Raw genomic sequence first — 15,101 nt, 5'->3', positions numbered from 1 at the left:
GGTTGTGGTGCTAGATAAACAGTCTCACTTTCTCCTCCATAGTCATCTGGGTCCAGTGGCCAGATATGAATCAGGATGACTGGAGATGGCCCTGGATGAGAGGCAATCAGGGTTAAGTGACTTGCCCAAGGCCACACAGCTAATAAATATCTGAGGCTGAATTCAAAAGAGACTGTCCTCCTGACTCCAAGATCAGTGCTCTATGTACTACATCATCTAGTTAAAGAAAAATTTTTAAAGTCCTGGAGACCCTTATCATCAATGTACCAAAAGAGAACAAGCTTATAATTCTGGGTGACTTTAATGCTAGAATAGACTCAAATTACCAGACATGGCAGGACATCCTTGGGAGGAATGGAGTTGGAAAGAGCAACAGATGGTCACCTTCTACTGAAGACTTGTATATCTCATGACTTTCTCATCACAAACACTGAATTCCCTTTACCTAAATGCAATAAAACTTTCTGGATTCACCCTCATAGTAAACACTGGCATCTATTAGATCATGTGATTGTTAAGAGAAGAAACAGACAAGATGTGAGAGTTGCAAAGGCAATGTGTGGTGCAGGGCGCTGGACTGATCATAGACTCATCCTATAAGCTAAAAATTCACATTCAACTAAAGTGGCAGCCTCAAGGCAAAATAACTACTAAAAGAATGTCTCTCTGAATGGGAACAGTTTGTTGCTAACTTGGAGGGAGAACTGAGCCAACACACAGTTGGCAACAATGGAGCAGAAAAGGAGCAGTCAGCTTTCAGAGATCTGGTGTATAGCACTGCATTTTCTCATCTGGGCCAAAACATTTGCAAACACCAAGCCTGGTTTGATGAAAATGATGGGGGAAATATAGAAGCTGCTAGATGAAAAACAAGAGCTCCACAGGGTTTACCAGCAGGATAGATAGTTCATCCATTTCTAAGAAGGCAAAATTTAATTCCATCAAAAGTAAAGTCCAAGTTAAACTTAGAGAGATGCATGACTCTTGGCTCAGTAAGAAGGCAGATTAAATTCAATTTTATACAGTCAGTAACAAACCAAAATACTTTTTATGATGCCCTGAAGGCTATTTTTGGGCTAAAGACATATGGTGCATCTCAACTACCCAGTGCTGATGGATCCTCATTGATTAATGATAGGAACATGATCCTGGAGAGATGGGCTGAATACTTCAATAGTGTTCTTTAACAGACTATCATCAATGAATGCAGAAACATTGACCATTTACCTCAAGTTGAAGTCAATCAGTCCCTAGTTGAAGTTCCATTTGAAGAAGAGGTTTTGAATGTCATTAGGCTCCTTTCACATGGCAAAGCATCTATTCCAGCTAAGAACTACAAGGTGGAGGATCCACTGCTCATCCAAAAACTGGCTGAAATTTTCCAGCTTATATGGCATGAAGAGGTTACCCCCAAGAATTCAAGGATGTCTCCATCATCCATCTCTATAAAGATAAAGAGAATAGATTATCTTGGGTCAATCACATGGGTATTTCTCTTTTAGTCATTACTATTAAGATTCATGCTAGAGTCCTTCTCAATTATTACTATTATTTTTTTATTTTAATTTTTTCTCTCCCCTTTACTTTATTGCTCAAGAGAGTCTATATTTTTGGGGGAGGGGGTATTTTGTTTACTCTTAAACAAGAATATTTTATTAATGCATAAAAACCATTTGTACAAAATGAGAATAAATAAATGTTAAATATTAAAAAAAAGTTCAAAAAAATTCATGCTAGAGTCCTTCTCAATAGGCTGATCCTTCACCTAAAAGTTGGTCACCTTCCTGAGAACCAGTGTGACTTCAGAAAGGGCAGAGAAACAGTCAATATTGTGTTTCTGCCTGACAACTCCAGGAAAAATGCCAGGAACAGAGCAGAGGCATGTATACATCATTTGTAGATCTGACCAAGGCCTTTTGATACCATCAGTCATGTGGGTTTATGGAAAATTATGTCAAAATTTGGTTACCTGGAGTTCATCAGTATTATACGTCAATTTCATAATGGCATACATGCCCAGGCTCTGGATAGTGGACAATGTTCTCGAGATTTCCCAGTCACCAGTGGAGTCCAACAAGGATGTGTCCTTGCTCCCACACTTTTTAGCATGATGTTTTCAGTCATGTTATCAAATGCCTTCAATGAGGATGAACGTGACCTCAAGGTCAGCTACTGCACTGATGACAAATTCTTTAACCTGCAAAGGCTTACAAGCCAAGACCAAAGTGGGCTAGTGTTGGTGTATGATCTTCTGTTTGCAGATGATTGTGCATTCAATGCAGGCTCTAAAGCTGAGATGCAACAAAGTATGAATCAATTCTCTGCTGTTTGTGCTAATTTTGGTTTAACAACACGATGAATAAACAGGTGCTCCATCAGCCAGCACCATACCATCCATATGTTTGCATCCATATTAATTAAGGAAATGGAGAAGTTTTGAGTACTGAGGACAAATTCACTTACCTTGGCAGTGTTCTTTCCAGGAAGGTACACATTGACAATGAAGTTGACACACCGCATTGTCAGAGCTAGCTCAGTATTTGGGAAGTTCCAAAAGAACAAGTGGGAAAGAAGAGGGGAATAGACTGACTACCAAGCTGAAGTTCTACAGAGCCTCTCTGTTGACCTCTTTGCTCTATGCCTGTGAAAGCTGAACAGTCTACTAGTGCCATGTCAGGAAACTGAATCGCTCCCATTTAAATTATCTTAGAAAGATTCTGAAGATCACCTGGCAGGAGAAGATACCAGACACTGAGGTCCATTCCAACATTACTACAGAGAGTGAAACTATGATGGGCTGGGCACATTGTTAAAATGCCAGACAAATGCTTGCCACAAAAACTATTTTATGGAGAACTCACACATGGAATGTTCTCAAAGGGAACAGAAGAAGTGATACCAAGACACTCTGAAGATCTCACTGAAGAACTTTAGAATTGATTGTACAACATGGGAGACATTGATACAGGACTACCCAGCATGGCATGCTTTCATCGGTGAGCAACAGCTCTGGAGGAAGACAGAATTGAAGCAGCTCAAAGGAAATGCTACATCTGTAAGTTTCGAGTACCCACCCCAGGTGTTCACATGGACTATTGGTACCTGACCTGTGGTAGAGTATTCTGAGCTCATATTGGTCTGATCAGCCACAGCAGGATACTGTAATTTGTCTCAAACCTAGTGAGGTCATTTTGATCTTCTTCAGTAAGGAAGGACAAGAACCAACTAACCAACAACTTTAAAGGTCTTTACTTGTTTGTCAACAATCAAGCAGAATTTTTTTTGACAGCAACAGTTTGTCAATTCTTGGAATTATTTTTATTTCCACCTGCACTTTCTTCTGTATTTTGGTGCATGTGACCCTCTTTCATTGGGGGCTTGAAAATTTGACTTTCCTATACCCATAATATATCTCTAATAGCCCTGAAGTATGCTCCTTACAAGCAACAATTTTTACATATTTCCTTAGAATGATATCCATTCTTAAAAACAACAGAATTAAAAATGCTACCAAGGAAAATAATTAAATATGCACATGGCCCTGAATTTAGCATTACAAATGAAAGAAAATTTACTTGAGATGAGGAAGGCTGGCTTCAACCTGGTTTAATATGGTGAAGTTCAGTTGTTCTGAGTCATCCTAGTGTCATATGAATGACCACTGCTATCACAAAATGAACCTTTCCAAAATTACTGCTTGTGCCAAGTGATTCACACACCACTGTATCAGCTTTACCCAGTCCATGTACCTCTATTATCAGCATCCTGCTAGCATCCAGTCACTGAGCAATTAACAATTTGAGGCTTTATGAAAGAGATGTTTGCAATCAAAATGATTCTATGTGTTTTGCCACAAGATATAACAGAAGCAAAGTGATGTCCCTGGGTTGATGCCCAATGGGTCCCATCAGAGATGGAAGAGCAAATGTGCCCCTGGAAAAGAGACATAAGGCAGAATAAGCTGTTGGGTTCACTTGGAGACTGCATCCCCTTTACTGGTCTATAAGATTAGAAAGGAGATATGCATTACCTCAGGAAGGCGCCTGAGAAAGAGAATCTTTCCCCAGAATCTGAGCCAAGTCAAGGATATAAAGAGGCCAGAAAGCTCAATGGAAAATATTCCCTTGGTGGCCTGTATGTAATATAGAGGGAAGAAGAAGCTTGAGGAGCTGACAGCCAAAGTTACAAATGGTCCCAAAGGCAATGCCACAGAAGCCTGGCACAATCAGACCTCAATTAGCAAACTCCAATTACCCACAATTTCAGTTATCTGACATTAACTCATGTCCCCTGCTGTTTCTCTCACCCATTATAAGCATCTCTGCTCAATAGTATCATCAGTCACTCAAAATAATTCATTGCTCCTTTCAGGTTTTGCTCTGATGGGAAAGGCTCTTCTCTGATATTATGCAGGCCCAGACAGTCCAGGGGATGTATAGATGTGCCAGTCCCAGCAAGGTAGGAGGGTTCCTAACTCAATCATAGCAATCTGATCCTACGACCTCCTCACCTAATTTCATTCCTACACTGGTTCTCTGACCCCATTTCCCTCCTGTTGGGGTAATAGAAGCCCCTTCTTATAGCCTCAGGACAGTGCCAGGCCCTGAAATCAATCCAACCTCAGAAAAAATGATTTATAACAGTCCCTAGAACTGTTTGTTTACATAGGGTTTCTCCTTAGCTCAGGTGTTTGTACCTAAATCTTCCAGAATCCAAGTCCTTAATTCTTGAGGAAGTTAATCCACTTATTTCTGAATTACTTCCCATGGACCCGATCTTCTTGATCAGTGACTGAGTGAATACATATCCACTCTATCTAGCTGGCCCCAGACAAGCCCCCATAGCATACTTACCTTCCCATTCCTTCCAAGTGTCTAACCAGGCCATCCTATCATCTGCCTACCTGAGCAATTCTCCCCTTTCCTATCTGCTTTCCACCTATTGTTCGAGAAATGTAATTAAATGAAAAGTACCATTATTTTTCAAAGATTACATTGATGATTTCCCTGTATGTCATTCTTTACTATCCTATGACTCTCCAGACTGGCTATCAGTTGCATTCTTTATGTGCAGTCTTGCTTTATTAGAATGTTAGCTCCTTGGGGACAGGATCTATATTTCCTTTTATAATTGCACCTCAATTGTGCTTCAGATCAGCACTACACCTTCACATCATAAGTGCTTAATAAATCATTTTTCTTTTGTAATAGAGGTCTGCTAGCTTGTTCAACTGGCACTACCCCTCTACACAGAAGAGATAAGGAACTTGCTGCGCATGGCAAATATCTGAGAGAGACTCTTAGAGCATGTAAAGACTGGTTTTGGTCAGCTAACCACATGGAGGAAGGAGAGGATTTTTTGGTAGGGCTCAGAAACATTTAAAAACGCCTTTTAACTTTGGCTGTGGTCTCTTTGCTTCAAAAGAAGCAAATGTGTCTGAGGGAGCTTGGTTAACACTTCTATTCCCAGTACTGAGTGAGAGACCATGTGGGAAGAGGTCTTCCTTCCCCCTGAGGCCATATGGTCTCAAGAAACAGACTTCAGTCAACCTTTTAATAATAGCTCATATTTATATAGCAATTTTAAAGTTTGTGAAGCACTTCATATATTATCTCATTTGATCCTCACAAACAAACCTTTGAAGGAAGTACTACTATTAACCCTGTTTTATAGGTGCAAAAACTGAAATTGAAAGAGGCTAAGTTACTTGTCCAAGGTCATGCTGCTAGCAAATGTCTTAGGCAGCATTTGAACTCAGGTCTTGTTGACTACAAATATTTTCATCTGTTCTTTTCTGTTCGAGATGAATGGAATAAATTCTCCATCCTTTGGAACTTCAAAGGTTAGAAATTTTAGGATAATGAGCTTGAGAAGTCAGAAGTTGAAATCCAGGCTGGAATCTGTATCTAGCATATTACATTTGCCCCAATGTGCAAGGAGTGATGTTCAGGAGTGCCGCAAGACCCCAACCCATCAGAAGGACTCACCCACAGTCATATAGTATCAATCATGAAGTTGGGGGATCAAAGTGTTTTAGGGATTGAACTATGGTATGAACCTAATATCTGTCCCACCCCCCTATTTCTACTCTCCAAAGACTGGAAGAGGTATAGAAGGAACTATGTAGCCTGGTCCCTCTTCCTTTCTTTTATAATTTCTTTCTTTTTTTCTTGCTGTCTCTCAATTTCTGTCTCTTCTGTATCCAGTCTCTGTCTCTGTTTCTCTATTTCTCTATGTGTCTCTCAGTTAACTGTCTCTCTCTCTCTCTCTCTCTCTCTCTTTCATACTGCTGCTAGTTCTAGCAAACAGCTTCTCTATCCTCTGACACTAAGATCCTGACTTCTTAACTAGTTTGAGTAGAATTCCTGTCATACTCCCCACCAACCTCTTTTTTTCCCCTCTCAGATCTAGCTCTAGTGTTCTCCATACCCCATTTTCCCTGTAACTAAACCTCCTTGCCAACACTTAGAAAATATCACCTTAAATAAGATGTTGTGTGTCCAAACCTCCCATACTCTCCTCATCTGCTCCTGGGAATAAAGGTACATGCTAACCACCACTGGACTTCAAAGATACTGACCACCTACCTGCCTGGATCAGGTTTCTACTGATTGTCTGCTGCCAAGCTTCCTGGATTCACCACTCTCTTGCCTGAATTGTAGTCTGTTAGGGACAGTCAGCCAAAACTGTGGTCTCCTGACATGCCTAGTGCTTTTGCCTCTATTTCCCAGGCTACATGTGACTTTAGGCAAGTCACCTAATTTCTTCAGGCCTCTCAGTTTCTTCATTTGTAATATTGGCATGATAAGGAAATAGTGCTGCTTATCTACTTACCTCTTAGAGGGGTGGATGAGCACCTAATGAGATGTCAGTGAAAAAGCTGTGTAGGATGAACCAAGAGTTGCTCAAAGTGTTTAAATAGATATATACATGTATAAATGGGCTATGTTAATTTTCTGACTGTGGTTGTGGAAACACAATAGCCCCACATCTCTCGTATTCTCAATTATCCCCATCTTTTGAGTGTGCCAGACTTGAAAGAAAAGTAGATGATTTGTTAGGAATATTTTCTATTTGCATTCAAAATTGAATTGATAATATTTAATTCTGATACAGCCATTTCAAAAGTCACTTCACACCACTAAAGATCTCATAGCAACAGGAACAAAACAAAGACTCAAGCTCAAAATATAATTTATCTTTTTTTTAATCATATAGTGACAGAAAAAAGCCCCATGTAGCAAGTCAAAAGATCTGAATTCTAAATTTATTTCTTCTCTAACTCACTGTGTGATTGGACAAGTTGCTTTACCTCCCTGGGTCTTAGTTTCACAAAATGAGGATGACCTCCAAGGTATCTTCTTGCTCAAGTGTCCTGTCTGCTTTTTTGGACCCAATTCCCTAGGTGGCATGGAGAGGCTATGTCCAAGTGCTATGACTACTCTTGAACCATAGGAGGGGTATAGGACACTCACCCAGGAAAATCATAGTCCTCCAGGAATGGCCTGGAAGGGAGGCAGGTAGTCAGAGAGAATGACCTTTGTCTCTGTGGCAGTGTTGATCTGAGTTACTTCCAAGGGAGAAACATTTTTCCCCACCTCTCCCACTGAAACTCTTCCTCTTTTAGTCACAATTATCTCCACTTTTTTCTTCTGGGGTAATGTGACCCAGCCTAGTTCTGCCTCTTTACAAGGTTAGGATCGGCATTAAGGGGAATAATGTCAGTGGTAAAGGGCTTAGAAAACTTGCCCTTAAACATGTGAGACAAACAGAAAGAAGCCTGTCCTGCATGAAAACAAATGAATGTGGGCTCTGTTGAATGCAGCATTTGTAATGCTAGATATGAAGAATGCATAAGATATCAATGACTTTTAAGGTTCCAGAAACCATAATGCCTTATCCTTGCCCTTCTACCCACCATACCCCCCTTGCTTTTCCCCCCCACCAAGAATATCCATCTGCATGAGAAGAGTAACTCAAGACTATCTGATCCTGTATTTTGGAAAAAAAATAAAAGTTGTTTCTTCCCAGACTTTATTGGAGTACCCAGGAAGGATACCGGGACTTCATCATTAGTCTTATTCACAGCTACAGAGACACCAAAATCTGATATTTCAGGCCCCTGGTTTTCAGGGTCATTCTGACTAGAGTACAGGACAGGGCAAATTTTGACTTAACCATAGAAAGCTTGGATCACTCTCTAGTTTCAGCCTCTGGATACACCTAGAAGTCATTGCTCTTGAAGAATAACGAAAAGAAGTACAATATTTATATTTTATTGCTCCAAAAATTTGAGGGTACTCAGAGTACCATAGACATAGAGTTGAAAGGGTCCTTAAAGATTAATCAACTATTTTTACAGGTGAAGAAACTGAGGCTCAGAAAGCTTAAGTAATTTGCTCAATTTGCAACATACAAATAGCAAAGAAGAAATGATAAAGCCAGGTCACACTACTCCAAACCCAGCAATCTTTCCACTATCTATACTGCACTCCTTCTTAATCAGTCCAAGATACAGATTACATCTCTCTGACAATGATTTTAACGTTTTTATGGCTGAAAAAATTCATCACCTTGCAGAAAACTTGGTAATGAGCTTTTCTGAACTTAGCTAGACTAGACCTCAGACAGAACATGCAACTCATCACTTAGCCCACACATACACCCAGGCCCTTCATAGCTTTGGGAGGACCTGCTAAGTATTCACACCTCTCTAGAATAGCCTTTAAAAGGCCAGTGCCTCCACTTCCATATGACAATGAGTCAACAGAGAAGCAGAAATTATACTATTTAGAGGAGAAATAATAACTCACATTTCACATTACATTGCTTTAATTTTACAAAGTATTTTCCATACCACAACCCTGGGGCAGAAGTAGTATAAATATCATTATTGCCATTTTTACCTAAGAGATCACTGAGGTCCAGAAAGTGATATTGTGATTAAAGTGACAGAGCAGACCTTGAACCCAAGTCTCCTGATTGCAAATTCAAGACTCTTCTTGGCTGAGAGCCCAAAGCTTACAACCCTGGCTCCTTTGTAAAAGCCTCTTCACCAGCCCATTAGTACTTCGTATGGTCCTTCTCAGGACCTCCCATATATTAGGAAGAGGTAACAGGCAACAGGCACAGCATCTCTGGGACCCATGGTAACAATGCAAGGAAGTCTATAGTGGTTAATGAATCCCCTATGGAGAGCTGCGTGCCAGCCGAGGTTTAATACCCCTAATGGCAGGGAGTCATTTCTCCATGAGCTATTGCTCCTCCTCACTCTGTACATTAAGAGTTATTTATGAGGCAATTTGAGCAGTTTCACACTAGCTGGTCATTATGTTGCTGTCTGCTTAGCACTAGGAGGGGAGCTGGCCCCTCAGATGAGAGCACTCCTTTCTCCGTCTCTGCTTTGCAGTAAATGATGACATAGTGGCTCTTGGCAGGAGCTGTATTTGCTTATGGGGGGGAAGAGGGCAGAGCCAAAAGCTCCAGGAAAGTAGTTTTTACTATATCTCCAACACAGTGGCTTAAGACCCATATTGGAGTTTGTTAACCACTGAATCCTGTCCTAGAAGCTACTGAAAATATTCATCTTATATAGAAAAAAGTGTGCATGGGTGGGTTTATACAGACCACATGAACTAGACTCAATGGAAGGGTCTGGATATTTGTCAATAAATACAAACTATTGAGTGATGACTGAATTCTTCACTTTCCGCCCAGGTAATTTTAACCTTCTGGGCAGTATCATTTCCTTGATCTTTTCTCCCTGTGCCTATGTTGAAAGGGCATAGGATCAAAGGAGTTAGAATGGGCATTAGAGGACATCTACTTCAACCTATTCATTTGACAGATGAGGAAACTGAGGTTTGCCCGAGGTCAGGTTTTGGACCCAATTCTTTATACTCCAAATCCAGTGGCCTTTCTACCATGACAACTTTACATACATAATGTTACATGATCTTTATAGAATAATTTATATGAGATCATAGGATCAAAAATTTAAAGCTGGAAGGGGACTCAAAAGTCAGTTCAACCCCTTCACTTGAAGATTAGAAAACTGAGGTCCCAAGAGGTCATACAAGTAGTAAGTGACAAAGTTAGGATTTGGATCCAGGTCCTTTGACATTAAAACCAGAATTCTGTGTTTTATACCATAGGTGAAATAACTATTTACTTAAATGTTGAGAACCCTGTTAGACAGAATGAAAGAGTACTCAGAGTGTGGCAAGATTACCCAGGGAAGACCTTCTGAGGAGAACCAAGACAATATTATCACATTTATAAAACTTATTTCTCTCTACTAATGTAGCATAACTAAATTCATTGCTCCTTCACATATACCCAATTAGGCTGCTCATGCCAATCCAACCCTAAAGAAATCGCAATGTTCACTTGTATCTTTGCCCTGGTATTTTGAACATAATTAATTTTTGAATCTCTGGGAAATTGTCTCATGTCTTCTAGCAAAGGTGAATATTATAAGGAGATGTTCCTGGATGTCTGTGCAATATACACATCTAAATAAGACACCAGGGCCTGGACCATATGAATTGGCCATGATGCAAATGTATTTGTCTCACCAACAATTATGGCAGAGGTAAATGATGCCCAGCAAGCAGAAGTGACAAGCTTAAAGGCTCAAAGTCATCCAGCCAAGCAATTAAAAAGCTGGGACTCGAATCCAGGTCTAGATTTCTTTCCTTGACATCATGCTGCTTAACCCCCTTTTCTGGAGAGAAGGATAACCTTAACATTGAACAGAATATCAGAAAGATAAAGATGAAAAAATGTTTCTTCAGATTTACCTCTGTCAACTAAGATTTTTAATTGTCCTTAAAGGAAAAATATCTCCACCTCTCAGGTACACCTCCAAGGATAGTGGTGCACAAGGGATAATGTGTAAAGAAGGGGTGGAAGAATCTAAGTCTTGATTCTGATCCTACCAACTTACTTGTGTCACCATGGGGAGGTCCCTTCCCTTCTCTCTTGGTCTCATTTTGCCTAAAACATCATTGTAAATCATACACAGCTTTTTCTGTGATCTAAATTTGAATTTTAAAATAAACCTTGGCCTTGACATACAAATTTCTTTTCTTCACTGTTCCACACCTAAAGCTGAACATTGCTTCTAGCAAGACACATTTTTAAGTTTCTCAACAATATTATCAAGTATCACACTCATCATTTTTCTGTTCTTTTAAATAAGGAATCATCATGCCTTTGAATCGGTGTAATGATAAGGGTACTTCAGTACATAAATAACAACTGCACTGTTAACTTTTCTGTTATCTGTAGCTTGGACTCCTCTCGTCTAAAGGATGAACATTTGCCCCCTGACCCTTTGTACTGCATTATCAGAAAGGTTTGAATAGAGGGCCAATGGAACTGCAAACCCTTGGTAAAACAAAGACATGGAAAGGCATCTCCCTCAAACCCTCTTAATAGATCAATCCTTGAGATGCCATTACAGAAAATCAGAAAGCTTGTGAGTTCTGCGGTAAAGTTGTAAAAAAGAAACAACAATGGATTTAGAGTCAGAGGACTGAGTCCTATCTCTGCCATTTATTTCCTCTAGGTGACCTTGAATAAGTCATGTGACCTCTCCTGAACCTGTCTCCCTCTGTAAAATGAGTAGCAAGAGTTCTTAATCTGAGGTCTTTGGATAGATTTGGGGGATACAAGAACCTGGGGAAGTCCTTTATGTCTATATTTTCCTCTGTGCAATTAAGACCATTATTGTGAGAAGGATCCATAGATTTTTTTTTTAGGTTTTTGCAAGGCAAATGAGGTTAAGTGGCTTGCCCAAGGCCACACAGCTAGGCAATTATTAAGTATCTGAGACCGGATTTGAACCTAGGTACTCCTGACTCCAGGACCAGTGCTTTATCCACTACCCCACCTAGCTGCCCCAGGATCCATAGATTTCACTGGATTGCCAAAAAGGTGCCAGACAATATTATGCTGGTAGAAACTGAAACCAGCACTTTAGATCTAATTGTAAAATTTTCAGCATGAGCATTTACTCCTTGGATATCTATGGACTCTACAAATCAGGACTTAATTTATTATTTTGTCGGTTATCTAGACTTAAGAAATGGAAGGAAAGAGCATTAATAATGTAGATGAATCTTAAAAATGTGTCCTGCTGGAATCAAATAAATATATTAAACATTTACCAGAATACCCCAGATTCAGGACACAAAAGAGGTTAAAAATTCCTGAAAAGATGATTTCTTTCAGCTCTAAATCTACAATCTCATGAAAGTTAAAAAGCATCCTCCTTTCCTATCCCCTATAATTTACAGAAGATCATTGACTTCCCCTACCAGAAGACACAAGGGTTGCCCCTGAGTAACACAGAAAGGTTGATGCTGACCCCCTTCTTAGCTTCACTAGGGGATTTATTCCAGAGAGATAGCTCTACAGCAGATGAATAAGAAGATTCATACAGAACCCAGTACCTGAACTATTCCTGGAGTCTTTTTTAAATTTAATTTATTTAAGGACATGAGGTTCAGTGACTTGCCCAAGGTCACACAGGTAATTATTAAGTGTCTGAAAACAGGTTTGAACTCAGGTCCTCCTGACTCTAGGGCCAGTACTCTTTCCACTGCACTACATAGTTTCCCTTTACCTGAGCTATTCCTTTGGTATCTAGATAGGCAGAGCTCTATCCTGGCCTGTGGGTATTTTTCTCTGGGTAAATGCCTCAAACATTAGTCCAGAAAAGATGTGATTTATCTCTATGGCCCTGGGAAAGAGGGGAATTCTGGTGGGCTCTATGGCAAGGAAGGAACTGACTTCTTACTAATATGGCTTCCTGAGCAAAGGGAGGCAGATCAGTTCCTCCAGATCTACTCCAGCAAAAAACCTAAAAATTGCAAGAGACCAAATCATAATCAAGATATGCAATGAAAAACTACACAAAATTGTTTCTTACATCTAAGAAATTAGAAAAGGTCAGCCAGAAGCCAAGGGCAATAAGAAAGGGAACCTGCTAGGAAAGCCAGATCTTTTTGGGCAAACAAGCCAGAAGCCTCTCAGAAAGAGAAGACAAGAACCAGGAAAAAAAAAACATGTATCCTGAAAGGCTCTGTATGCAGAAGCAACGGGAGGGTGGATCTTCCTGAGAAAGCCATAGGGTAGTAGAATAACCACAGCAGTGCCCTTGGAAATGACTAGGAATTGGTAGCAAACAGGCTGGACATTGAAACACTCAGTCACATCCTCAGACTAGGAGTTCTAAGGACCCTAACACTCTGTCCTGTGTCAGAATCTGAATATCCAGTGTTCTAAAATTCAAAGATCTAGAAAGGTCCTAAATCCTAGAGTTGGGGATCCACGTGACCTGAGTAGAGATTGAGTGGAATCTACCACTACTCAACAGCACAGAAAGAATAAGAAATAATCAAAAGCAAAGCAAACTTCTGGATCCATAAAGGAGAATTTTGAAAAATGAAAATGACTGTTATACCTATTAATGGGGTACCTATTAATTGGGGAATAGCAGAGAAAATTGTGATATATAGGTATAATAGAATATTATAATATATTAAGAAAAGACAAAACCCTGTTATCAAGGTCATGGTGAAACTAAGGATTCCTGATCCCAGGAACTCCCACACTGAATAACTTAGCTCTATTCAGACAAGATATGTGGAGATCTGGCTTAAGGTAGACTTGTCCTTTTACTGGTTAATTCTTTTAACTTGAAAAAAGATCCAGATGCAAGGCTTACCAGATCTTCAGTTTACACAAACCTGGGAAAGGAATCCTTAAAACATGGGGTGATATTAGCATGATGAAAGATATGGATAGTCCAGAATATTAGGTAGGATCTAATAAGAAGAAATTTAATTGAGGCAAATATAGGCCTTATACTCGAATTTTTTTTTATGAATAAACTTCACAAGTACAAGATGAAGAGATATAGCTAGATAGCAATTTGTCTGAAAAAGATTAAGGGGTTTTAAGAACCTGCAAGTTCAATATCAATATGGCAACCCCAAAAGCTAATTAAGTCTTTTTTTTTTGGCAAGGCAGTAGTTTTAAGTGATTTGCCCAAGTTCACACAGCTAGGTAATTATCAAGTGTCTGAGGCTAGATTTGAACTCAGGTCCTCCCAGCTCCAGGGCAGGCACCCCATCTAGTATACCATCCAAATGCCCAACTCATAAAGTCTTATATTAGAGAGGCAGAGTAGCCAGGATTAATGAGTCAATTTGGTAGCATAGCAGAGAGTTCTGGACTTGGAGTCAGGAAGACGAGAGTTCAGATCCTACCTAAAACACTTACTTTCTGTGGAACCCTGAGGAAGTCAATTCATTTTTCTCTAAGCTTTACTTTCTTCATCTTATAAAACAGGGATAATAATAATACCTATTCCACAGGGTTGCTGGAAGGACCAAAGTAGGTAATATGTCTATCACATTTAACAAACTTACCCCATAAATGTTAGCTCCTAGATTAGGGAGGTAAAAGTTTTGCTATTCTCTCTTCTAGTCACACCACAACTGTAATATGGAGCTCTGTTCAGGGCACCATATTTTAGGACAGACATTGATAAGGAAGAGAACAACCAGGGGAAGAAAAGGTGAACATCTGAGGATAGTCAAGAAGCATAACTTGACATTGAGAAGGGCTGGGGTCGGGGGGAGGAGGGATAATAGCAATAATCTGAAAGTCTTTCATGTGGATGTGGGATTCAATTTGTTCTGTGTAGCCTCAGAAAGCAAAAGTAAGAATCAGCAGAGGTTACTTAGGGGCAGATCCTGCAATAAGAAAAAAATTACTAATAATGTGGGCTTTCCAAAAAAGGAACAGTATTCCTCAGGAAGCAACAGGTTCCCCTTCACATGAGACCTATGAGTCAAGGATGGAGGGTCATGACCATTTCTCTATTCTGTGGTAGAGAAGATTAGAGTGTCACAATGGTTCCTCAGGTTCTATGTCACAGACAAATATAAGGAATTAACCGAGTTTGAGCTATTGATGGAGTGTTCAGTAGAAATGTCTTCCACATAGTTGAAGATGTGTGTCTGGAGCTCAGATGAGAGGTCAGGGCTAAAGATAGATTAGGAGTAACAAGATCATAGTCCTAGAAG

The 15,101-nt window shown here is 39.9% G+C and overlaps 1 long non-coding RNA gene across 1 annotated transcript in view; it reads right to left on the bottom strand.

The window, feature by feature from the left end:
* Nucleotides 1-15,101, bottom strand: part of LOC141517770 (uncharacterized) — a 124,838-nt gene that overhangs the window by 81,165 nt on the left and 28,572 nt on the right. Inside the window, exon 2 of the long non-coding RNA XR_012476981.1 lies at nt 1,228-1,443. This is a non-coding gene — a long non-coding RNA (uncharacterized LOC141517770). The remainder of the gene's footprint in view (nt 1-1,227; nt 1,444-15,101) is intronic.

Source organism: Macrotis lagotis, chromosome 1 (assembly GCF_037893015.1).
Source record: "Macrotis lagotis isolate mMagLag1 chromosome 1, bilby.v1.9.chrom.fasta, whole genome shotgun sequence".
Lineage (NCBI taxonomy): Eukaryota > Metazoa > Chordata > Mammalia > Peramelemorphia > Peramelidae > Macrotis > Macrotis lagotis.
Note: the sequence above shows the minus strand (reverse complement) of the source record. Positions and strands in the feature narration are given on the sequence as shown.